Source organism: Sus scrofa, chromosome 14 (genome assembly GCF_054392235.1).
Source record: "Sus scrofa isolate SSC_HxYL_T2T_F1_AM1 chromosome 14, Sscrofa_HxYL_maternal_Yorkshire_Landrace_v2.0, whole genome shotgun sequence".
In the NCBI taxonomy this organism is placed as follows: Eukaryota; Metazoa; Chordata; class Mammalia; order Artiodactyla; family Suidae; genus Sus; species Sus scrofa.
In genome coordinates, this window is record NC_139396.1 from 157,555,856 (window position 1) to 157,583,112 (window position 27,257).

The following is a 27,257-nucleotide window of genomic DNA, read 5'->3' on the forward strand; positions in this document are numbered from 1 at the left end:
TCAAGATTGTTGATACTGCTGATTCCAGGAAGGTAGGTGGAGGCGTTTAACCAGGTATCAACTGACAGAGATAAATAAATATGGATCAAAAATAAAACAGATCAGAAATACATGTCCTATAACCAGTATATTTGCATCTCTCCAGTAGAGCATTACACAGAGAGAAGGTAATGCTCGGATCATTGTCGCGTATCGGAGGAACCTGAGAAGTGAAAATAGGCTGCCTGCTGTTACTGACCAGGTTCCTAGGAGGTGTGGTCCAGGGTCTGACAGGCAGCACTGAATTCTCTTCCCTCTGCACGGTCGAAGGTGACCCATGAACAAGTGAGACCAGGCTCACACATCCTCAACCCCTTTGGATGTTTCACAAATCCAGATCTTCAGTGGGTCTTTCTTGGGGTGGCTTTTGATAAAGAGCTGTATTATTTTCTGTTACTTTTTTTTTTTTTTTTTGGCCATAGTGTGCAGTGGCTTGATGTAGGATCTCAGTTCTCAGACCAGGCATTGAGTCCAGGCCATAGTGGTGAAAGAGCTGAGTCCTGACCACTAGATCACCAGGGAGCTTTTGCTCAGTTCCTTTTTTACAGAAAGGTTCAAGTACTCTAAAATCGAGACAGCAGTATAATAAACTTGGATGTATCCACCACCAAGCTTCACTAGTTAGCAAGCTTTTTGCAATCTTACAGCTGATTTCTTTTTTTATTTAGTAAAAAACTTATAAAATATACCGTCCTAACATTTTTAAGTGTGCAATTCAGTAGTGTTAAATATTTTCATATTGTTGTAGAAGAGATCTCTAGAGTGTTTTCATCTTGTGACTCTCTATATCCTCTAAATAACTTCCCTTTTCTCCTGCCCCAACCCCTGGAAACTGCCGTTCTGCTGTTTCTATGAATTTTACTATTTTAGTACCTCATATAAATGGAATCATAGGCTTTACCTTTTTGTGACCAGCTTATTTCACTTAATGTCCTCAATATTTAACCCATGTTGTAGCATGTGACAGGTCTTCCCTCCTTTTAAGGGCTGAATAATAGTCCACTGTGTGATATATTATATTTGGTTTAGCCATTCATCTGCAGGTGGACACTTGGGTTGCTTCTACCTCTGGGCCATCGTTAACTGCGCTGCTATAAACATGGGTGCCCGAATGTCTCTTCAAGACCCTGCTTTCACTTCTTTTGGATATATTCCCAGAAGTGGGACGGCTGGATCATTTGGTAGTTTTTGCTTATTTTTGAGGAGCCTCCGCTGTTTCCCATCGTGGTGGCACCATCTTACAATCACACTAACTGGGCACAAGGATTCCGATATATTTACATCCTTGCCAACACTTGTTATTTTCTGTTTTTGGGGGGGGGTGGGCTTGGATAGTAGCCAACATGATGAATGAGAGGTGATTTCTCATTGAGGTTTTGATTTGCATTTTCCTGATGATTCGTGATGCTGAGCATCTTCTTATACGCTTGTTAATCATACGTATATCGTTTTTGGAAAAAGGTCTAGTCAAGACCTTTGCCCATTTCTTAATTGGGTTACTTGGTTTTTTTTATTGTTGAGTTGTGATTTCTTCTCGAGTAGAGACCTAAAAGGTTTTCTGTTTTGCTTTTAACCATAAAACTTGTAAAAGAAAAAAATGAGCAGATTCCTGAAATGGAGATCCAGGTAGTCATACGGGAGTGGTTACCAATATAAGCCAGAGAGAATTAGCAGGTAAATGGGAACTACCCCTATGGCTAATGTGAATCTCATTCAGTCATCAAACACTTACTGGCGCCCTGCTGAGCCAGCCCTCCTAAAGGCACTGGAACACTGGTGTGTTCAAAGAGTTTACAAGTGAGAAGACAGGCAGAGTTTTTGTCTGATTTAACAGTTTACAGAGATATAGTTCATATAACCATAGCACGTAATTTATTCATTGAAACTATATAATTCAATGTTTTTATATTAAATGTTGATATTATATATATATATATAAAATAGAGATAGAGATTATATTAACATAAAAGTTTAATGGCATTTAAACCATTTTTGAATCCACATGAGGGGTGCACTCAAGATTTGGGAGGGTGCACCTCACAGGCTGGCCAGCAACCTTCTTTGTGATTGGGGTTCTTCCTGCTACCTCAGGCTTGATGGTCAAGTTTTCTTCTTAAGTTGCTTGGGAGAGAAGGCAAATGCATTCGCCCTTATTTCTGCCTTAATGGTTCCCTTCAGCCAAAAGACAGATGCGAGAGAGAAGCTGGTCGAGTATCTCAACGTGACCCTCCTGCATTTAGCCACTAATCACCAATTACTTGGCATAAAGGGTTTTAAGTTAAATAATAACTTGGGTTTTTTGCCAAATTATTCATTCATCTGGTTCAAATGTTAAAAAATCCCCAAAGGATGCCAATTCCTCATATCTCCCAACAGCAAACGAGCACTATTAAATGTCTTTTGTTTTTGTTTCTTTTTCCTCCAGAGATTTTAAAGCATTTACAGCCCGATGAAAACATATACTCTTCTTCCCCTACTTTTGCTATGAATGGTAGCATATGCACATGATTCTGCACCTTGCATCTTTCACTTAACAATATATTTTGTGAGCTTTCATGATAACTTTTTGATCATCACGAAGAGTAAGAAATCAAGACTTCTGATGGGAGTCATTTTTCCAAAGTATTTAGTTATTACTTGATGACTAATGTGTGAGTCATTTTTAATCAGTGTCTACCAGAGCACACCGAAGTTCGCAACTTAAATTACCCAGATCATTTAGATGGAAAGAGACCCCGTTTCTACCTGAATTAACCAGGCAACTGTGGTTGATTAGAGTGGATCTAAAAATATATGGCCCGTGTTCCCTTCCCATCAGGGACCTTCGCCTTCATATTTTGTTCCTGACTTTTTTTTTTTTTTTTTTTTTTTGGTCTTTTTACCATTTCTTGGGCCGCTCCCGCGGCATATGAAGGTTTCCAGGCTAGGGGTCCAATCGGAGCTGTAGCCACCAGCCTACGCCAGAGCCATAGCAACGTGGGATCCGAGCCATGTCTGCAACCTACACCACAGCTCACAGCAACGCCAGATCCTTAACCCACTGAGCAAGGGCAGGGACCAAACCTGCAACCTCATGGTTCCTAGTCAGATTCATTAACCACGACAGGAACTCCCCCTGATTTATTTTCAACCTTGGCCTCAATGTGGCTTGAATTGCTTCATAGATGCTTCAAAGGTGAGGCAATGGCTCAGAAAGATGAGACATGTCTGGACAGAGGCCATTTTTATTCTAGAATAAATAAAGAGTGAAAACCACTCTGAAGAGTAAATAAAGAGTGAAAACCACTCCCTGGAAGGTGAGCTTGTGGCAGATTCTGAATCTGTAGATGAGCTCCTCCAAGCAAAAGGGCATCAGTAACCAAACGGGAGAGAAAGTCCTCACAAGAGTACTGTACTCTGAGGAACTGGACTCCACTTGAAAATCCGCTCCCTCCCCAGGAGGGTTCCCGAGTCGAGCTTACGATGAGACCTGGAGAGCTCAGGCCACACCGGGAAGGTGAATGGAATTGGCGGCATCAAAATTAACTCATCAGAAACAACGAGGGACAGAGAGGGCGCAGCGAGTATGAAAAGGGACTGAATTTGATCTCTACTGATGCCACTTTCCTCTTGACCTCATGTGGGGAAATAAAAGAACCTGAGTCCACTGGAAAGTTTCATTTTGGGCTAAAAGGTCTTCTCCACGGGCCTCTATGATAATACTACCCATCGCCCATTAATTTATCCTCTCCTTGTTACACCACCATCCGAGCCAGACCACCAGCTATCTCATCCAACCCCCTCTTCATTCTTTCACTGTTTCTTGGCCCTCGATCCTTTTGAAATAGACGCTTCCAACAGGATCCATCTCCCTTTAGTTCTAATGAATGGACAGGCCTCCTACAGGTGTACACAGCCCAACCCTCATGGACCCTAATCCCAAGGTTGTGTGTCCATCTCGGATGAACGGACCCTGCTGCCTGGTTCTGCAGTCCTGCCCGCCTCTCCTTCCTCTGGCGTGCTCAAGAATTCACAGAATTTTAATATCTTCCCCAGATGTCCCACAATTGTGCCAACTCAATGTTTTAAAAATAATCTATATTTTATTTCCTTAATTCCATTAACAGATTTGTGACTTAACATTTCATCAATAGCACAAACTTGTAGGTTTTTAACCAGAGAAAGCAAGCTTAATTGGTGGAAGTTGTTGCAACATATTCTTACAGCTCCAGTGAGAGGAGATGGTTGGAGGTGCAGCGCCTGCCTGGGTTGAATCTGCGTGTGCCACCTGCCCCTAAGCCATGGCGCGGCTTGAGCAGGAAGAATCCTGGGGTTTGTGAGTGCATTGTTTTGGAGAAAGATAATGTGGCAGGAGGTTGTTATTTAATAACCAGTTGCCTTCTGAGCTGGAGAGTTAATCACTACCATTAAGCAGGGCTCGCTCCAGGTGAGAAGATGAGAGCTGCTTCACATTTGTGAAAGTTTTGGAAGATGAACAACTAATGGGCTGGAACCTTGACAAGAATGCTGTTTTCAGTTCCAATTGTGTCGGAGCTTCAGTGCCTTTCTTTCGGGGTGAGTTCTTTTATCCGAGTTGAAATGAAAATAAAACAACTAGATACTGGGGACTGCCCCTTTCTGGGTTTTACCTGTCCATCAGTTTGAAGGTTTTCACCATCGGCCTGTATAATTTTTGTAATTAGAAGAATAACTGACATTCCTTAAAACAAAGGGACACCATGTTTTTTCATCCTTGCTTTCTGCCTCGCTCATCTTCCGTGGATAGCAGTAGCAGCTCGGGGTTCAAGGATGTTTACCCAACTAGGATAAACAACAGCAGATTTTTGCTTTTGCTTTTCTGACTCTGTGAGGCAGCAAAATCAGAAACAACAACGAAGATGGAGATAGAACGGTCCTAATTTCTATCCTGTTGGCATCTGTCTTCCGCTTGTCCTTCAGTTCCCCAGAGCCGTTCCATGCCCGCTGCCAGGAATCAGTCCTGACATGAGGAGGCAGAGAACTTGATGGACAGGCACAGGAGTGGGATGGCGTGTGGAAGGGTAGTGCCTGATACTGGTTCCACCTTGTCTGTGCTTTTAATCACCTGGAGAGCTTTACAAGACACCGATATGAGGCCCGCCCCCAAAGATTTGGGATGTGATAGCTCTAGATATAGACCAGGTAATTCTATTCTGCAGCTGAAATCAGAACCTTGACTCTTCTCCTCCCATCTCCACCTCGTGCTGCGGTGAAAGCTCTCCTGTTCAGTGTGGTCCATGGGCCACTGGCATCAGAACATCTTACGGTATATAAGCCATAAGTTCTAATTACCTCCTTTAGTCACATTTTTTTTTGGTGACTCTCCTGTATGTATGTAATTAAATCTATTTTTTTCTTCCACTAGTCTGTCTTTTGTGAGCTTAATTTGCAATACCCCAAGCACCGAACCTAAGAGGGTGAAGGAAAAGCTTTTCCTTCCCAACACTATGTACCTGATTATGCCATGCTGGTGCCTATAGGATAAAGTGCAAACTCCTTCACCTGGCAACTCCTTCAGGGGAACCAGGCTCCAGTGTACCTCTCTAGACATGCTGTGTGTCCACGGCTCCCTGGAGCCCTGCCCTCCAGCCATGTTCAGACCTAAACATCAAAGCCCTCTCATGCATCTGAGCATTTGCAAAAACTGTTCCCTCTAAATAACCTGTCTTTCTCCCTCTCTCCCAGGGGAGCGCTCATTTTCAGGAACATCTCCAGTGTTACTCCATCCATACAACCTTCCCAAAAAAGGGTTCTCAGTGCCCCAGTCTGTAACTCCAGCAGCCAGCACAATACTTGGTATACAGGAGGTACTCAAAAAGCAGCATTTTTTTTCTTTTTCTTTGTTTCAGTAAATGGATGGAAGAAAAAAAATGGATGGGTTGATGGATGGAGAGACTAAAAGCCTGTTTCCCAAACCTCTCCACACATAAAAGTATTGCAACGTCCACGTCAGCCTCAGTTTCAGGAAAAGGGTCTTCTGTGCTGGGTTCTGAACTTCCGGGGCTTGGACAACACACACACACACACACACACACACACACACACACACACTGTCCCTGGGAATCCGACAGGTGGTGCTGGCGTGGTGTCACTGGCAACCCTAGCCACTCGCTCAGGGGAATAGCACGGCTCAGGCCCTAGGGACACATGGCTTTATAGCTTTTGTGCTATGTCCTTGAAACAAAAATACCAGCGCTCAAATGCCATGAAGGTTTGGGGTTGTACCTGTAGGTGTCAGAAGCAGACACAGCTAAGAAGAGGGGAGGATGTGAGCAGCAGAAGTGCTTAGGTAAGATAAACAGCTAATTAATTACCTTGTCAAATGCATGCTCTCTTGGGTGGGACAAACACAAGAGGTTCTTGCATACCGAAGCATTCTTTGTGATGCTGAAAGTCCATTTTCTAATTTTTCTTCATATTCCAATTTGTGGCCCTGACATACTGAAAAACATTTTGAAATAGTTAAATAATTCATATTACTCTTAAATTTTGGTTTTTTATGGATCTTGATATAACATGCATGAAGCATAGTACCAGTTCCTATATGCTTGCAACTAGCTGGACACGGAACACTAGAACTGAAAGTAATCCTATATTTGTAAGCTATTTAATATCAGTAGCTAAATTTTCAAAATTAAATAAAAATTCAACTTAAAACTTTCACTTTTATGCTTATTAATACTTACCATTTCCCCATTTAATTTTAATAGATATTTTTACTACTTTAAAAGAAAGTAACTTAAAAACATGAACAATAATGTGGATTTGTTGGATCACATTTGCTATCTTTTGCTTTTTGATATAAATGTACTTAAATTGTATTTACTTTACGTACAACTACATCCTATTTTTTAATCTTTAAATCACTGAGAGTAAACATCAAGCAAGATCATGATAGGAATAAAAAATACAAAGTGGAGCTCAGGGAGTTCCCGTTGTGGCTCAGTGGAAACGAACCTGACTAGTATCCATAAGGATGCAGGTTCGATCCCTGGCCTCGCTCAGTGCATTAAGGATCCAGCGTTGCCATGAGCTGTGGTGCAGGTTGCAGATGTAGCTCAGATCTGGCGTTGCTGTGGCTGGGGTATAGGCCAGCAGCTACAAGTCCTATTCAAACTCTAGCCTGGGAACTTCCATATGCCACAGGTGCAGCCCTAAAAATACAGCAACAAAAAACAGTGGAACTCAGAAAAAAAAGAAAAGAAAAGAAAAAACAGAATATCTTCACATAAGTGGTCTGCCTGAATTTTTTTTTTTTTTGCCATTTCTTGGGCCGCTCCTGCAGCATATGGAGGTTCCCAGGCTAGGGGTCAAATCAGAGCCATAGCCGCCAGCCTACGCCAGAGCTACAGCAACGCAGGATCTGAGCCGCGTCTGCAACCTACACCACAGCTCATGGCAAAGCCAGATCTTTTTAACCCACTGAGCAAGGCCAGGGATCAAACCCGCAAGCTCATGGTTCCTAGTCGGATTCGATAACCACTGAACCACTACAGGAACTCCCCCTGCCTGAATTTTTTAAAGTTAAAAATAATAAAAGTGAGGAGTTTCCGTCGTGGCGCAGTGGTTAACGAATCCAACTAGGAACCATGAGGTTTCGGGTTTGGTCCCTGCCCTTGCTCAGTGGGTTAATGATCCGGCGTTGCCGTGAGCTGTGGTGTAGGTTGCAGACGCGGCTCGGATCCCGCGTTGCTGTGGCTCTGGCGTAGGCTGGTGGTTACAGCTCCGATTCAACCCCTAGCCTGGGAACCTCCATATGCCGAGGGAGCGGCCCAAGAAATAGCAACAATAACAACAAGAACAACAACAAAAAAAAGACAAAAGACAAAAAATAATAATAATAATAATAATAATAAAAGTGAGAAGTCTGTGTCAGGCATCACCCACCTAAAATTTGTTAGTAAGACAATACAAATTCTATGTTTAATAAAGTTTTAATTACTGATCAAAACAATGAAAATGAGCAAAAAAATTATTCAAGGAAAATTCACACCTTCAAGAGCTTTGATGAAATCCCTGGAAGCTCATATTCTTTACCACATGATGTTATTACTGACGCAGGCATGAGAATGAGAAAGAGGATGGTTCCCAATGAATTTCCAACTCAGCAGCAACAAGCGCCACGCTGGCCTGTCCACTGGAAGATGTAGCAAAATCCGTCTATGACACAGCGAATTGGTTGAGAAGGATAAACTGTCTGGAGTGTCGCTCATTTACAGCAGGATGAGCTAAAAATCACATCAAACCCTCTTTGACCGCATGAGAATGTTTCTAGCAAAACACAGTCTGATTCAAATTAGCTAATATCATTTTTCATTGGATGGGTATGGCAGAAAACTTGGTACTTAACTTTATACCAATGTCCCTTCAAATGGAAAAAAGAATCTCTAAAAGTGGGTTTTCATAGTCCAAGGAAAAAGACAGAGTACGTTGTTATATAAGGTGTTACATAATTCACAATCAATTTCAAGATCAACTTCAGCCAAAGAAGTTATTTGTGACCAAAAATAGTTGGACTTTTTATTAAAATAATGCAAAATGTCACTCACACACATATGAAAAAAGCAAGCACCAGAAATTTCAAAATAGGCTGAATAAATGGCAAACCACCAACTGCGTTCAACAATGACAAGTAGATATGCCAGTTTAGAACCTTGTGGTCGTGTTCTGAAAAAACTTTGTTTGGGGCCCAATGTTTAGCCAAGAGCTATGGTACTTTTTACTGCAGTAGCAGCACAATATTTACAGAAAGCAATGCAGTTTTTCTAGGCTTAACAGAAATAATTCTAATTTTTATGTTAGGATGGCCAAATATGTAAGATGGGTAAAAGCAATAAATACACACTGCCTAGGATAACTTAAAATGAGATGATTAAGGTGGCAGATAGGAAGTGAGAGAATCACTCGTATGTAACATAAAAACAAAAGTAAACATTACTCAGTGCAACTGGCTGTCAGTGCAACCACTGACAAAAGTCATGTTGAACAAACATTTGCTGTATGTGTTGTTGAAGAAGAAAACAAGAACATATTGCATTGTTTTCACACCTAGAAGTACAGTTCTGATTTAAGTAAAGAGCTGGAAAAGTAACTTTCGATTTTAGGCATTAATTTGAAAGGCTGCTGAGGGTAAGTCAATGAAAACAGCACACGCAGAACAGGTAAGGAAAAGGAGTACGGTCAGAATTTTGCCAGAAATTCAGAAGCTTCCCATACATGGCTCATAGTCTGGATTTGTTACTAGGAGACATGGTCTCAGGTTAGTCCCTAGTGATGTGTCCTTCAGAATAATTAAGCAAGTATAAAAAGTACCTTCTGGATCTTCCCAGAATGGGAACAGCTCAATCGAATATACATTACATTTGACCTTACAACTCTCTCAGGCAACACTGGAAATGCCAACTAATTGCTTCTCAAGCAATGAGATTTAATTTACACAAAACAGGAGACGAGTTAAGCAAAAACACAAAAGCGCCACCAAAAGAGCAGCAGGGAGGAAGATGAAATGATTGTGAATTTGCACCGTCCACGGCTGCTTGGTACACAGCGTTGCTTGCTCTCAATACTGTTATCAGAAACTTCCAAAAGAACAATCTGTGTAGCTACTTCATTTGTTAATTATTAAAACTTTTTTGGGACATTTTTTTCCATCATTTTCCATTTTTTTTCTCCATCTTCCCCTCGGCACATGGAGGTTCCCAGGCTAGGGGTTGAATTGGAGCTGCAGCTGCCAGCCTACACCACAGCCACAGCAACAGAGGATTGGAGCCTCATCTGCGACCTACACCACAGCCGCAACCATGCCGGATCCTTAACCCACTACACGAGGCTAGGGATGGAACATGCATCTTCAGGGATACTAGTCAGATTCGTTACCATTGAACCATGACAGGAACTCCTTTTTGAGAAATTTTAAAAATATACATGAAATCTGTGGCATTCCTTTGAAATATATGAATTAACACAAGGAAAAAATAATTGGCTGACTACGAAGATCTACATGAAAACAATTCCCCAATTAGTTTCCACAGAGAATACTTTCTGGCTGTTATGGATCAGGGAATAATCTCAGCTGAGTGAGATGTGAAAAAAAATGAGCAACTTACTGATATTTTCAGTTTTCTTTGTAATATCCCAACACTAAAACACTTGAAAGAAGGAGTTAAGAAACATTAAATCAATCTAGACAAGGTTTTAAGAGATGGCTAAATAACTGATAGTAATTGATGTGATAAAATTATACTCTGTGCAATAATTTATCCTATTTGATTCTTTTATAATATGTGAGCATGATACGTACAGTTCATGATCCATTTTGGACTCTAAGTATCGCTTGTAGCTTATTTATGATTCTAGTAGTTACGCCTTAGAATAAAGTTTCTCCAACTTGAAATTAATTTAAAAAAAAAAAAAACAAGGGACGTTCTCTTGTGATACAGTGGGTTCAGGGTCTGACATTGTCACTACAACGGGCTCAGGCCACTGAGTGGCATGGGTTTGATCTCTAGCCTGGGAACTCCCACATGCCACAGGCACAGTCAAAAAATAAAATGAAATAAATTTTTTTAAAAACCTAAGCATTATGATAACTCAAGAAATGTCTAATTTGGGGAGTTCCCATCATGGCGCAGTGGTTAACGAATCCAACTAGGAACCATGAGGTTTCGGGTTCGGTCCCTGGCCTTGCTCAGTGAGTTAAGGATCTGGCGTTGTCGTGAACTGTGGTGTAGGTCACAGACGCGGCTCGGATCCCGTGTTGCTGTGGCTCTGGCGTAGGCCGGTGGCTACAGCTCCAATTCGACCCCTAGCCTGGGAACCTCCATATGCCGCGGGAGCGGCCCAAGAAATGGCAAAAAGACAAAAAAAAAAAAAAAGAAATGTCTAATTTGGCATTATTTCATATACTATGTACATTATATGAAAATACAATAATTTTGCTCAAATAAAAACAAGAAATATAAATTTTAATCCATAAGTATATAATTTATAAATCCGGCATCTCTATTTTATTACTCACCCATCCATTACTGACCCATCAGCAAAATGTGTATACATAAACACAATAATTAAATTTGGTCATCTATGGTATTTTGCCAACTTTCCATCAGGTAAAAACTACAGTCAAACATATTTTTAATCTATTATAACATTTATTTTAATGTGTTAATATTTAACATAGATCTAAAATTTTAACATATTTAGGAGTTCCCGATATGGCTCAGTGGTTAACAAACCCGACTAGGATCCACGAGGATACGGGTTCGATCCCTGGCCTCGCTCAGTGGGTTAAGGATCCTGCGTTGTTGTGGCTGTGGTGTAGGCCAGCAGCTGCAGCTCTGATAGGACTCCTTGCCTGGGAACCTCCATATGTTGCAGATGTGGCCCTAAAAGACAAAAAGACAAAAAATGAGTAAATAAATACAATAAAAATGTTACATATTTAAACATATTTTTAAATTGTTCTTATGAAGATGCAGCTGTCAAGTGAGGAGGATGGGACACATCTGTCTAATAGTTTGTTAGACTGATTTTTTGTTTGTCTGTTGTTTTCTAGGGCTGCACCTGCAGCATATGGAGGTTCCTGGGCTAGGGGTCACACCGGAGCTGCATCTGCCGGCCTCCACCACAGCCACACCAATGTCAGATATGAGTCACGTCTGTGACCTACACCACAGCTCGTGGCAACACCAGATCCTTAACCCACTGAGTGGGGCCAGGGATCAAACCCGCATCATCATGGATTCTAGTCTGGTACGTAACCCGCTGAGCCACAATGGGAACACCCAGATTGATGGTATTTTAAATGAGATCATTGACATACAACATGAGGGCTTCCACTTGTGCTTTTGTTTCAGGAATGGATCTTTTCTGACCCAAAGACAGAGACATTTATCCCCCGTTTCCAGTGACGTTCCTTTCTTTTCTCCTCCCCTTGGCTGGTTTTAACTCAGTGTCTGTGACACAGAAATGGAGACCAGGGAGCACCCAGCATTGACCTGTCCCACAGACCTCTGGGACTCCAGCTGCCCTGGTGGCATACTCAGCACCTGCCCCTGGACCCTTCAGCTGACCTCCTGTCTGCTGATGGCTCCCAGATGGCAGGGCCCCTCTGCCCCAGGGCCCCTGTTCCTGCAGGACACAGTTGGGAAGAAGGCCCACTGTTGACACCCCAGAGTGACTCTCTCCAGCTTCGGTTCATTAATCCCAGGGCCCAGCACGGCCCCCCCAGAACTGAAGCTGTGTGCTTGGAGCACCATTACCAACAGTTCCCCTGAATATCACCACTTTCAGGAGGCAGGAGGGGTCCCCCAAAACCCACCAGGGTGGGGTCTGCAGTCAGCTTGCAGCTGTGTCGTGCAGCCCTGACCAAGCCCAGACTCCCCACATCCAGAGCTGGGTTCTCCCCTCCTGTATGAGTTTCCTGCTGCTGCAACAAATGACCACAAACTCAAGGGCATAAAACCAAAATGGGTGTCACTGGGCTAAAGTCAAGGTCTGGGTGGGGCTGCTTCTTTCTGGCAGCTGGAGGGTACATGCATTTTCTTGATTTTTCAGGCTTCTGGAAGCTGTCTGCACTCCCCTTTCTGTGGCCCCTTCCAACTTCAAAGCCAGCAATGTAGGTTGAGTCTTCCTTACGTTGCATCACTTGGTCCCTCTTTCCTGTCCTCCTCTTCCACTTACCAGGACCAGAGGGAGGACTGGGTGTGACCTGGCTTGATTCCTCGCCCGTCCTTGAACTGGGGCAGGGGATGTGATGACATCACTGGCTCCCTCTGAGTCATACATGTGTCCATCCCTCCAGCCAGAAAGGCGGGATGCCCTCACGGGCCACCCACAGCAGGAGCACAGTGCTGAAGCAAGGGAAGACGTTGTCTGGAAGGTCTCAAGCCCTTTCCGAATGAATGAAACAATGAATACCTACTACGAATATCCGTTATTTAAAACTATGGGAAAATACTAAAAATTCAGAGTAAAACTATCACCTATAATCCTGCTGTCCCAAAACAAGTGTAGTTATTAACACTATGGAATGTTTCCTACAAGTCTTCTTTTTTTTTTTTTTTCTAGGCACATGTGCATGTTGAATAGAGCCTTACCAGATTGTATAGGCAATGCTGCTTCCTGCTCTTTTTACTTGAAATTATAACAGAAGGATTTTCTCCTGTTATTTCCTCTGACTCTGTGCCCCGCGCAGTCACTTCCTTTCCCACTTAGCTCTTTGGCAGGAGAGTTTGCAGGCTGCACAAATAACGGGAAGGGGTGGGGGCTTTTTGGATCTGGGGGAATTTAATCAAAGTGAGGAGAAAGAAGGATTAAAAGGACGAGCCTCTGTGACCTCACAGAGCTGCCGAGATGAACAAATGACATATTATATGTGAAAGTGCCTTGGAAATGCTGTATTTATCAGGGTTACAGCTATTAATCACCAAATGCATTTTTCCCCACTTTTAGAATAATTGCATCCACCAGAGAGTCCTGAGTGCCAGCGGGAAGCTGGGCCCCCATCCCAGAGGCCTGCAGGGAAAGGAGTGACTTCCCAGAGAATCCATGGGTTTGCTGGGGGTGGAGTGGGGGGCGGTGGTCATCGGGTTTTCCAAAAGCACTTTTGGCTTCAGGTGAGGAGCAGATGCTATTCTGAGAGCTGCTGATAGTCCATGCCTCCAAACCACAGGCTTTGAAGCTGTTTAATTGAAATGCACATCAAAACCTAATTCTGGTGCAGTTCAGCTTGACTACTATAAATGATGAAAATAAATCCCTGGGTCACACAAGGATAGTGATTGAGTAGAACTTGTTTTCTGGCACAGAAACAACGTCTCAACTGGAATTAAACTGTCTCACTGAACAGAACTAAATTCTCTGTCGTTCTCGGACTGGGATTTTCTGACTTCTCAAGATAGCACAGGCAGCACCCAGGTACTGTCAGAGACTCAGAGAAGACAGTTCACATATGCAGCCAAATCTGGCTCCGGGCCTCCCCAGACCCAGGGCCCAGGGGTCTCCGCTTCCCTTGAAGAACAGAGCTTCCCTTGAAGGCGGGGCGCCCCATCCTCCATCCTCCTCTCACCCCTCATCCTGTCTGCCCATCTCATTAACAAGCTCTGCCGGGTCTGCTCCCACCCAGAGCTGGACCATGCTCTTTCTACCTGCACCCTGGGGGTCAGCCTCACAAGAGCAAGCATGACCTTTCTAAACCCCAGCTGCATGTGACATTCCCCTACTTGCAGCCCTCTGATGGCTTCCTGTTGCACGAAGACCAAAATGCCCACTCCTGACCATGGCCCTGGTCCTGCCGACGGAATCCCTTTCTGGCCCCGACCCACCTCCCTTTCCCCACACGCTGCACCCGACACCCATGCTTCCTTTTTAGTTCCTGAGCACCCCGAATGGCCTCCTGCCTAAGGGCCCTGGAATGCCTTGCCTGAGCTGCTTCTCCCCAACTCATCACACCATGGACTTGGATTATTAACTCTTTTTTTTTGGGGGGGGGGTCTTTTTAGGGCCACACCCATGGCATATGGAGGTTCCCAGGCGAGGGGTCGAAAAGGAGCTGTAGCCTTTGGCCTACACCACAGCCACAGCAACACCAGATCCGAACCGCATCTGCCACCTATACCACAGCTCAGGGCAATGCTGGATCCTTAACCCACTGAGTGAGGCCAAGGATCAAACCTGTGTCCTCATGGATGCTAGTCATGTTTTTTTCCTGCTGAGCCACAACGAGAACTCTGGATTATTTAACTCTCGATTCATCCTTAGTGAGGCATCCTTGAACACTTGCTGCTTTACCGCATTTCTAGCACACTCACTCTTGGAATCTTGGTTTTTCATTCATGCTTCTCTTCTATCTCCCCAACTCAAAGGAAGCTCCTTGAAAGCAGGAATGCTGTTGATCTCTATCAACACAATTTATTAAGAACCTGCTGGATATTTAATAAATATTAGTTGAAGGAAAGGATGAATGAACATCCAATTCTGAGAAGATATGTCTTTCCATGAGACATGGAAAATGATATTTTGGAGAAGTTTCACACCAGTCAATGTCCTCTTGGTTTTGACCACAAGTTTGCTACATATTGCACTTGGCTTTGAGCTAAGAAAGGACTCCCACACAGTCACTAAGGTCAGGCAAGGGGAAGTCTTATTTACAGGAAGGGAAAGGGAAAGCGGGAATCTAACTACAATGTCAGCTGCCCCGAGGTGTGAAAAATATTTTTAACCTCTCCATTTGCTCTTTTGTGGAAGTACCTTTTGTCAAAACCTTTTCTCCAAATTATGTCCAATCCTGAAAAATGGAAGAAGAGTGTTTCCCCAGACAGCATGAAATAACACCCGCCTACACAGAATTTATGAGTTTGAAGCACCTTCCGAACTTGCAGTTCTTGGTCGCTTGGAAGTAAACGTGGAGAAGGGGGAGAAAAGGGCAAATTCAAATTTAGTGTCCAGAAGACTTCGAAAGGGCCGGGATCAAGTCCCCAAATTCCTTACCCAAGTTCAAAATGCCTAAAGCCTGCCAGGTGGGTTGCCCGGTCCTGGCCAACATCTGATGGGCCAAGTGCCCAAATGCTTCTTTTGGCCTCACAACTCCACTTCTGAGAACACACCCTACTCCCCTGGCCAGGCGTGGGGAAATGACCCATCCTGGGCCAATTATAATCCTCCATCACCCAGACTGCCCCGGGATGGTCATGTGACCCTACAAGGCCAGAGCTAAGGCTCTGGGAGGTGAGCTGGCTGCCATCCCCCCTGGCCAGGGTGCACCCCTAAAGAGAGAAAAGACAAACAAGCTTCCCCAGACTCCAGAGCCAGAGCAAGTCTTTCAACTTCACGGTTGGTTCTTCCATTCAGCTGGGTGCATACTTAAAGATCAGAACTGGTTACCAAATGTACCACACTCTACTGTTTATTTGTCCAAACTCCTCTCTTTAATTAGCTGCTTAAAAGTTTAGAGAGTGCCTCAGCTGCAAATGTACCTACAGGCACAAATCTACCATTTGTTCATGCAGACAATCAACAAATAAACCCTAGGAATTTATTTGGATTAAGAACCCAAAGACTTCTTGAGATGTCATTTTTCAGTGCTTATTTCACTTTGGGTTGCTAGGAGATAAATTGGTTTTTTAAAAAAGCAATTTGCATAAAAACCAAGAAAGCGTTTTAATAATGTCAATATATAGCCAAATGGACTAAAGTGCTAAAGTGACTATTTTTCACAGGATAATTAAGCCTCCAAATTTAAATGTTACAAAAGGAGACATACCCGTATTCCACGGAGGTCTTCCCACTTAGGTAGCTAATTATTTCTCAAGAACAACACGGAGTCATGTTAGACATCGTCTTGCTAATCTAATAATATTAAGCCACCGGGAGATGGTTCCTATCCCAACACACAATCGGGAGTGGAAAGCCAGTAGGGTTTTAATCGCAGAATTGTGCGAAATTCATTTTTATAATCACGAGCACAAATCTGACAATCTGTCTGGCAGCCAGGAACTAAATTAAAGAAGTTTTCTTTCTCTGATACATATGCTGTAAATCTCACTAATTCAAACTGATGGAGAGGAACAGCCAATCTATTTTGGTGAGAAATATTCACTGTAAGACTTATTTCATACTTTTTCAATTTTTTTTTTTCAAGTCCAAAGAGAATCTTGAGTCGGGCACAAAATAATCAATACAAAAGCATTAGCTATTATTAGTGTCTCAATACAGGTACAGAGACTAGAAGAAACTTTCCAAAATGCATGCTAGATTTGTTGCAGGAAGGCGGCCTCCTTCCAGGGCCCGAGAACGGGCTCTTATTTAACACTCAGAAATGAATTGTCCGAGGAGACACACATGCAGGCAAAGCAAAAGACTTTATCGGGAAGGGGCGCCCAGGTGGGGAGCAGCAGGCTGAAGGAACCTAGGAGAAAGCTCTGCCACGTGACTCACAGCCTCAGGCTTTATGGAACTGGGGTCAGTTTCCGGTTGTCTCTGGCCAGTCATCTTGCTCAGGCCGCACTTTGGCCCAGGATCCTTCCTGGTGGCGAGTGCACCTCTCAGCCAGATGGATCCCAGAGCCAAGGATCCTGAGACAATTGGCCGTCTCCTCCCTCCTCTCGGCACCTCCCCAGTCCTCCCAGTTGGTCTTCGGGACAGCACCAGGTCCCTCATCAAGGCCTCCTGCTGCAAGACAACTCATGCAAGTGGCTATCACGGTGCCTGGCCACGGTGGGCCGTTTCTGTCGATGGTCCCCTGACAGACTTTTGCAAACGCTTACCAAGAGAATCTGGTGATTCTTTCTATCCCTACACGCTAGCCTCTTCACACCATAACCTTACCACTTCTCCCAGACCAAGGGGGTGTCTCCAACCTGTGAAGGCCTTGTGACTTGCTTGAATCAACAGACTGGGGTGAAGTGACAGTGGGAGAGCTGAGAACCATGGCCTGAGGTGGCCTTGCCGCTTCTCCCTCTGTCCTCTTGGAACACGGTTGTTGTCACCCCAACTGGCACAATGCAGATGAAAGAGCACTTGGAGAGAGTGGCTCAGCAAATAGATGGTTAGTACCAACTGATGGACGTGTTAGGCGACCTTGGATCAAAGAGCCCCAGGAATGTCACCAGATCACTGGAGCCACACGAATGACTCCAGGAGAGACCAGCAGAACTACCAGCTGAGCCCAGCCCAAACTGCTGACCTACAGGGTCATAAACAAATAAAAGGATGGTTGTTTGAACCCACCGAGTTTGGGGATAGTTTGCAATATAGCAATAGATAACTCGTACAAATGGTTTTTTAAATAAATATAGAAAATCCAGAAATTAAAAAAAAGCACCCAAAAAATGGAATTCCCGTTGTGGCTCAGCAGTAAAGAACCCAACTAGTATCCATGAGGATACGGGTTCAATCCCTGGCCTCACTCAGTGGGTTAAGGATCCAGCGTTGCCATGAGCTGTGGTGTAGGTTGCAGACGCAGCTTGGATGTTAAGTTGCAGGGGCTAGAGTATAGGATGGCAGCTGCAGCTCCGATTCAACCCCTAGCCTGGGAACCTCCATATTCCACAGGTATGGCCATAAAAAGACAAAAAATAAAATAAAAATTTTAAAAGCACAAAAAAGAAAAATAACCCCCACGATCTTACCTCCAGTATTAACTACCATTCATATGTCAGTATTTTTCTTCCAAACTTTTTCTTTTGTGTGTATGTTTTAAGGCCACACCTGCGGCCTATGGAAGTTCCTAGGCCTGAGGGGCTGAATTAGATCTACACCCACAGGCCTATACCAGAGCCACAGCAACACCGGTCTGAGCCACATCTTCAACCTACGCTACAGCTTGCGTCAATGCTGGATCCTTAACCCACTGAGTGAGGCTGGGGATTGAACCTGCATCCCCACAGACACTAAGTTGGGTTCTTAACCTGCTAAGCCACAATGGAAATTCAGTGTTTATTTTTTACATGAAAGGAAACATAATACTGTTGTATAAATGTGCTTTTTTATCATCCAATGTGAATGTTTTTGTGTCAAAAAATAGTCTTTGTTCAGAGTTCTTTTATATGAGGATCAGTCAAGTACAATCACAAGAAGACACAGGAGAGGCCCAAGAAAAGAAAGTGATCATATCCACAGGTCACAGACAGGGAGGCCTAGGCCACAGCCCTTAGCAGAGATTCCTTGGGAAAAGGAAGGCGGGCAGGGTAAACAGCTTAGGTAGGATGGGCAAATTTAAATATCTTTGGCAGGCTTCAGGCTTGGGGGTCTCCAGTTCCTGGGAGGATAGGGCAGAGGAATACTACCTCCTGGGGTCTGCAGGCTTAGTTTGCCTGTCAAAGGGATACTCCCCGCTGAGCCCTTTGCCAGGTATAGGAACTGGCTAGCCCCAGGAGGAGCAGCCTCTCCCCAGCCGGAAAGTTTCTTTTTTGTTGTTTTTAAAGTTCTTTTGTTTGTTTGTTTGGGTGTTGGTTTCTTAGGGTCGCACCCATGGCATGTGGAGGTTCCCAGGCTAGGGGTCCAACTGGAGCTGTAGCCACCGGCCTACACCAGAGCCACAGCAACGTGGGATCCAAGCCATATCTAGGACCTACACCACAGCTCACTGGATCCTTAACCCACTGAGCGAGGCCAGGGATCAAACCCACGTCTTCACGGATGCTAGTTGGGTTTGTTAACCACTGAGCCACGACAGGAACTCCTGGAAAGTTTCTTAAGATGTCAAAACACCATAACATACAGGGGAAAAAAATTACATTGTACATTTAGTTTGCTTCCAATTTATCACTCTTATAATAAGCAGGATTGTGAGGAATGTTCTCATATACTACTAGCTCCTCGGCATAAATTCGGGAGAAGTGAAATTGTTGAGTCAAAGGTTACACACAGGTGTGAAGATCTGGATAAATACTGGTACCCAGATAGGTACTATTACGTATTATGTAGTTTCAGGTCCTACACATTTGATGTTAAATACACACCCCAGTGTTTTATTTTGTATTTGTGAATACATCCCCTAACTTGTTAGTGTGTGTGCTGGTTTATCAAGTGAATTTTTTTATAATCATGTGTTAATTTAATTTTGAAATGTTATACTCACATGGTTCAAAGTTGCACAAGTGACAACAGTTACCTAGTAAAAAGTCTCCACCAAGATCCCTTCCCCTGGAGACACAATGTTTTTTTTGTTTTTTTGTTTTTTTTTTATTTTTTTTATTTTCCCACTGTACAGCAAGGGGGTCAGGTTACCTTACATGTATACATTACAATTACATTTTTCCCCCCACCCTTTGTTCTGTTGCAACATGAGTATCTAGACATAGTTCTCAATGCTATTCAGCAGGATCTCCTTGTTGGAGACACAATGTTAATCACAGGTTCTTATCTGACATTTCATTACAGATGCAAATAAGCACATGCATCCTCTTTGTTACATGGTAACAATGCTTCTGCGCCCTGCTTTTATTCATGCCCCAGTGTAACGTGAAGATGACCCCACGTGAGGAACTAAGGAACTGAAGTCCCCCGTCTTCACCATTCCTTCCCCTCACAGTATGGACACCACAAAGCAGCCAACCATACTCCTGCGGATGAGCATTTAAACTTTTTCTCATCTCTTACTGCTGCGAAGAAACATGGCAGGAAATAACTGTGTACGCGTATGTGAGTCTCTCCATGTACTAGATGCAGGATTGACTGACAGGTCAAAGGGTATGGAAATTTGCGATTTGGGTAGACTGGGCTAAGTAAATTGCTCTCCAGAGACGTTGGACCAATTTTCATTCCAACAGGAAGTACAGAGGAGGCCTTCATCTCAGGGACTTCTCTATCGTAGCCCATCTGAGAGATGAAAAGCAGTATCACAGTGTAGCTTTCAGCTGCTTTTTCTTAATAAGGGTGAGACTCAGCATCTCGCCATATGTTTAAGTGCCATTTAGTTCTTTTCCAAGAACCACCCAGTCATGTTCTTTATTGATTTCCAGTAGACTGTGTGTTGGGTATGTCTTCTAATAACAGCAAGCTTACTAAATTCTCTTTTTCATTCTAATAGTCTGTCAGCTGATCCTCTTGGATTTTTCAGGTAGACAGCTAAAATACCTACAAATAATTACCACCTTGTCTTCTCCTTTCTAAAAGTTCCATCTAATATTCCTATCTTTTTCTGTGTGTGATTTTTACATTGACTTCCAGGTTTCAGAACAGCATTAAATAATAGGGGGATAGTGGCCCTCCTTATCTTCTACTTGACTTTGATGAAAAGGCTTCTAGCATTTCACTAGTAAGTGGTATGATATTGAATGAGAGTTTTAGGTAGACACCATTACCATTTTAAAGGAGTATCTTATTCCACATTTACTGAGAAACCATTAGTGTTTTTAAAATGTAATCAATCTTGGAAATGAAATTTTATTAAATATCTTTTCGGAACAGATTCAAATAATCATATTTTTGTCTTATGATAAATTTAGTAATAGATACTCTAATCTTGAGCTATCTTTGCATTCCTGGAATAGTTAGTGTGTAAGGCTTTTAATACAGTACGAGACTCAGTTGACTGATATTTTATTTACAGTTTCTGCGTTTCACATATATTCATCTGAGAAGTTACTATATGCTTTTCCTTTCGGTATCTGTAAAGCAGGGTCTCACAATCTATTAGATTATTCTTGAGCAAACTTCAAAATTGAGCCTCATTTTGCTTTTTCATATCTGTGTAATTAAGTCCCAGGTCTCTTTTTTCTGCAACTACTCTCACCTGTCTGCAGTGTCAGCTGACATTACTAGCACTGTAATGACCTCAGGCAAGTTCCTTAATCTTTCTCCACCCCATTTTCCCCTTTTATTTAAAAAAAGGGGGAGGAGTGAATAATAACTACTATCTCATGGTGACAGGGCTTTGCAATAATTAAATTAAATAATGTTTATAACATAAGAGCCTTTAGCATAATGTCAAAGTGCTCAAAATGCAGCAGATATTATTATCATTAATATTATTGTTATTATTATTATTAGGCTAAAGGTCTTTTTTTTTTTTTTTTTTTATGACCGCACCCGTGGCATGTGGAAGTTCCTGGGCCAGAGACTGAATCCAAGCTGCAGTTGCCATCTATGCCACAGCTGTAGCAATGTTGGATCCTTTAACCCACTACGCCGGGCCAGGATCAAACCCTCATCTTCACAACAGCCCAAGCCACTGCAGTCAGATTCTTAACCAACTGCATCACAGCAGGAACTTCTAAAGGTCTTTGTTGATACCCAGTACCATCTGGTGGAAGTTCATGTCAACAACGTATTTAGGAAGTGCTTGCTGAATGTTCAAATAAAATGTTCGTGAAAATACATTGGAAATGAAAGTACTATACTAATGTTAGCTACCAACAAAATGATCCTGTCTGGTAAAGAAGTATGACTCGCACGATGCTGATCTTTTGAAAGATATGGTTGACAGAAACACACTGTGACATCACATAGAAATTCAAGACATATAAATAGTAAGCAATCAGGAGGTTCAAAAGTTGCCAGTTGCACAGTTTCAACACGTTTCTGCAGTTCTGTCACTTTAGGAATTTTCACATGGCTCAGAGTTAGTCTCAACAAGGGAATTGGCCTGGGCCTCACTACACTGAAGAGACAGCACAGCCCAGAGATTGGAAGTAGATTCCCAGGTTGGGGTGCGTGGGGTGGGTGAGGGGTGTGAACTGCGAGTGATGAGGGTAGAAACTGCCTCACCTGGAATCTTACTAAAGGTATACTGTTTAAAATAGCACCTAGAGACCAACAGAGCAGAATAGAGAACCCAGACACCTATGGTCAATTAATCTTTGACAAAGGAGGCAAGAACATAAAACAGGAAAAGGACAGTCTCTTCAGCAAGTATTGCTAGGAAACCTGGACAGCGGCATGCAAATCAATGAAACTAGAACACACCCTCACACCATGCACAAGAATAAACTCAAAATGGCTTAAAGACTTAAATGTAAAACAAGACACCATCAAACTCCTGGAAGAGAACATAGGAAAAACATTCTCTGACATCAACCTTACAAATGTTTTCTCAGGTCAGTCTCCCAAGGCAACAGAAATAAAAGCAAAAATAAACCAATGGGACCTAATCAAATTGACAAGCTTTTGCACAGCAAAGGAAACCACAAAAACAAGCAAAAAGACTACTTAAGAATGGGAGAAAATACTTTCAAATGATGCAATGGACAAGGGCTTAATCTCTGGGATATACAAACAACTTACACAACTCAACAGCAAAAAAGCCAACCACCCAATGGAAAAATGGGCAAAAGACCTGAATAGACATTTCTCCAAAGAAGATACACAGATGGCCAACAAGCACATGAAAAAATGCTCAACATCCCTGATTCTTAGAGAAATGCATATCAAAACTACCATGAGATACCACCTCACACCAGTCAGATGGCCATCATAGTAAGTCCACAAATAACAAAGGCTGGAGGGGGTGTGGAGAAAAGGGAAGCCTCCGGTACTGTTGGTGGGAATGTAAGCTGGTATCCACTATGGAGAACGGTATGGAGGTACCTTAGAAAACTATACATAGAACTACCATATGACTCAGCAACCCCACTCTTGTGTATATATCCAGACAAAACCTTCCTTGAAAAAGCCATATGCATCCGCATGTTCACTGCAGCACTATTCACAACAGCCAAGACATGGAAACAATACAAATGTCCATGACAGATGATGGCATGAGGAAGATGTGGTATATACACAATGGAATACTACTCAGCCATAAAAAAGAATGAAATAATGCCATTTGCAGCAACATGGATGGAACTAGAGACTCTCATGCTGTGTGAAGTAAGTCAGAAAGAGAAAGACAAATACCATATGACATCACTTATAACTGGAATCTAATATACAGCACAAATGAACCTTTCCACAGAAAAGAAACTCATGGACTTGGAGAATAGACTTATGGTTGCCGAGGGGGAGGGAGTGGGAGTGGGGTGGCTGGGGTTAACAGATGCATACTCTTGCCTTTAGAATGGATTAGCAATGAGATCCTGCTGTGTAGCACTGGGAACCGTCTGGTCACTTAGGATGGAGCATGATTATGTGAGAAAAAAGAATGTATACATGTATGTGTAACTGGGTCACCATGCTGTACAGTAGAAAACTGACAGAACACTGTAAACCAGCTATAAAGGAAAAAATAAAAATCACTATATAAAATAAAATAGCATAGCACCTAGAGGATGGGATGTGCTCCGTCCATGAGAGATCTTTCATATTATTCCTAGTAACTACACTCCACTCCTAATCAGCAACATGAAGAAAGATGCAGTGGTGGGGTGGGCAGCGGGAGTTGGGGAAGTTGTACATAACCAGTTCTCATCAGGGACCCCAGTCCCCAATCCCCAGTTTTACCTGGAGTAACTGGGAGGCAGTAGGGCCTAGGTCCAGAGGTGAGGGGTCCCAGGCGACATGGATTTGTCGGGCAGATCTCTCCCACGAGGGGCAATTGATGGCTGGCTGGCTGGCTGCCTTGACAGAGCAGAAACGCACTAGGAAAACTCACTGACAGAACCCCAGTGACCCCACAGGTCCCCCCCACCCTGATGTACCCAAGTCCATACAAGTTTAGCAGCCCCGTATCAAAACAGATCTTCGTCGTAACATTGAAAGTGTTATGTACCGGAGTTCCTGTCACGGTGCGGAGGTAATGAACCCAACTAGGATCCATGAGGACGCTGGTTCGATTCCTGGCCTCCATCAGTGGGTTAAGGATCTGGCATTGCCAATGAGCTGCAGTGTAGGTCACAGACGTGGCTCAGAACCTGCGCTGCTGTGGCTGTGGTGGAGGCTGGCAGCTGCAGCTCTGATTCAACCCCTAGCCCGGGAACTTCCATAGGCCATAGGTGCGGGAAGGAAGGAAGGAAGGAAAGGAAAGGAAAGGAAAGGAAGGAAGAAAGTTTATGTTCGTGCAGCTGCCACATGAAAGCAAAAGCCCCCTCAAACTCGGAGGCTCAATGGGCAGAGGCATGCACGGTGGTCTCACTCACTGTGCTGTTGTCAGCTGTGCTCGGCTCAACCTGACCTCCTCGCCTTCAAGAGGGCGCGTGGTGCCCAACACGGCAAGGTGGGCCTTTCCATTGCACACATCTGTGAGCTTTCACCTCTGAGCAGGGTTTTCACAGTGACAGCTACAATCAAGGCCTAACAAATGGCTGTCTTGCACAACAGAACTGCAAATAAAACTCGAGATGTTGAATATGCTTATTGTTCTTTCTTGTTTGCAAACATGTACCCAGTGAAATCTTGATTGTTTCAGAGCTTGAAAAAACAAAAATTTCCTCCAGCCTGTTTGTGCACTGGTTGATTTTTCTGGCTCCTGGAGAAATGCCTAACTTTTCTGGAAGAACATCTGTTGTGCATCCTAAACCCTCCCCCTGGGAGAAAACCCTGGTAAGGACAGCGGCCTGAAGAGCCTGAAACTGCGGGCCGCAGGTGGAGACCAATGACTTGGAGACAGATGTGCATGCAGCACCCCTGGCCCATGTGCAGCCCTCCTCCCATGGGTTCTGACTCCACTCAGTAAGTCTCCCCAACCACAGGCCTGTCAATGCAGCATGATTCTTCCTCTGCTTGTACGAAGCACAGATACTTGAACATTATGTTTAGATTCCAAAGGAAGGAAATCATTCCCAACTTCTGAGAAGCTGCCACACTCCAGAGAATAGAATCTGAAGACCTGGACTTCTCGGCCTGATCTGGCCACTTGCTGTGTGACTTCAGAAAACACACTTAGCCTCTCTGGACTTCGGTATCATTAAGGTAATCAGGTCTGCTGGGCTGGCCTTCAGGGTTGCTATGAGACTCAGACAGACTAATGCCTTACAAACTCCTAGAGGAGGCAAAGTATTACACAAACATGAGGCATTGTGCAATAACCTCCTGTGAGGTTAGCACCTATTAAAATGCTTTGATGGTGACACATAACATGGAGAAAATGAGCAGATGACTGAGGACGAGTGTTGTACAATTCTGCTTGTATGAGGCGCTCAGGACAGGAAAATGCAAAGCAACAGAGAAGAACAGAGGTTCCCTGGGGTGAGGGAGGGGGATGCAGAGCTGGTGTCTCACGGGGACAGAGTTGCTGTTTGAGATGGTGGAGAAGTTCGGGAGCTGGATCCTGGTGGCGGTTACACCACATTGTGAATCTACTTAATGCCACTGAATCGTACGCTTCGAAATGGCTAAAATGGTAAGTTTTATGGTACATGTATTTTCCCACACTGCAAATAAATAAACAATCAGGTGGCTTAGGCAACACGGGATGATCCGCAGCAAGGAATTTAACTGCAGGGAAATGGAAATGGTTGTGTCCTTGCCGGGCTTGTTCTCTTTAGGTGGTCAAAGTATCTGAGACGCCAAATCGCCATCAGAAGACACGTACTCTTCTGCCTGTTGACTGGCAATATTCATGTTCCCTGACGGCCATCCCTGGCCTTAATGCCTCACCAAGGATGGCCCAGCTACCGGCCCGCTCCATGAGCCAGGACACCCCTCCTTCCTTAGATGGTCGTGAACCGACACCACCGTTTGCTCTCTCTCCTTTATCTCACGTCCAGGCAGACGGTGGCCCTCGCGCAAAAGATTCCTTCCCTAGACGGCGTGTAGCTGAACCAGGGAAGAGGCACCAACTCCCGAGGAACACAGGGTCTTACAGCGTACCCTCCACCACAGGCTGCTTTGGAGAAAGGGGACCCACAGCCCCAAGTGCAGCTGTCCCAGGAAAACCCGACGTGGGACTGTGCTCTCTCTCCCGACCCCCCGAGGCTGCTCTTACGGATAAACTCCTGACCACCCTTTCCCTCTCACCCCACTCTGTCTTCTCTCTCAGGAGGAGCGGGAACAGGATCCAGGCAGAGAACTGAGCTTTGCAGGTGTAATTTTGATAAACTCCTTGGAATGGCAGCGGAATTTCGGGAAGACACCTCGATGTGAGTGGGATACTCTGTGGCCGGTGAGGCGAAGAGGAGATTTGTTCTCCAGGGAAACGGGAGGAGAGGGAGGCGCGGGAGGCACTGCTCGATGATGAGAACGCTGCCAGCACACACACCAAAGGCTGAATGAGGTTCCCAGAGGCAGGAGGTGCCGAGCAGGAGAGGCGTTTGGGGAAATGGGAAAGGTGGGTGGCTTTACAGGCTACAGTGTGGATGGAGCTCCCGTTGTGGCGCAGTGGAAATGAACCTGACTAGGATCCATGAGGATGCGGGTTCCGTCCCTGGCCTCTCTCAGTGGGTTAAGGATCCAGCATTGCCATGAGCTGTGGTGTAGGTTGCAGACACAGCTCGGATCTGGTGTTATTGTGGCTGTGGTGTAGGCTGGAAGCAACAGCTCAGATTAGACCCCTAGCCTGGGAACCTCCATATGCTGTGAGTGCAGATCTGAAGAGACAAAAAGAGAAAAAAAAAAATCTGGAGCTAGAGGCAGTGGCTGCACAGCACTATGAATGCATTAAATGCCACTGAGTCATTTGCTTCAAAATGGTTAATTTTGGAGTTCCTGTTGTGGCTCAGTGGGTTAAGGACCAGACATTGTCTCTGTGAGGATGTGGGTTCAATCCCGAGCCTCCCTCAGTGAGTCAAGGATCCAGTGTTGCCACAAGCTGCTGTGTAATTCAGATGCGGCTCAAATCCAGTATTGCTGTGGCTGGGGCTGGGGCCACAACTGCAGCTCTGACT

At 44.1% G+C, this 27,257-nt stretch overlaps 1 long non-coding RNA gene across 11 annotated transcripts in view; it reads right to left on the reverse strand.

The window, feature by feature from the left end:
- LOC102160613 (uncharacterized) overlaps positions 1 to 27,257 on the reverse strand; it is a 113,402-nt gene that overhangs the window by 67,909 nt on the left and 18,236 nt on the right. For 3 of the 11 annotated variants that reach the window (XR_014827723.1, XR_307885.4, XR_014827724.1), the window contains 2 exons: positions 8,051 to 8,217; positions 6,372 to 6,498 (listed from right to left, as the gene is read on the reverse strand). This is a non-coding gene — a long non-coding RNA (uncharacterized LOC102160613). Of the gene's footprint in view, positions 1 to 4,101; positions 5,318 to 6,371; positions 6,499 to 8,050; positions 8,218 to 13,154; positions 13,335 to 23,937; positions 24,055 to 27,257 lie in introns of those variants that run through there. The other 8 variants (XR_014827729.1, XR_014827728.1, XR_014827727.1 and 5 more) reach the window with 6 other exon arrangements.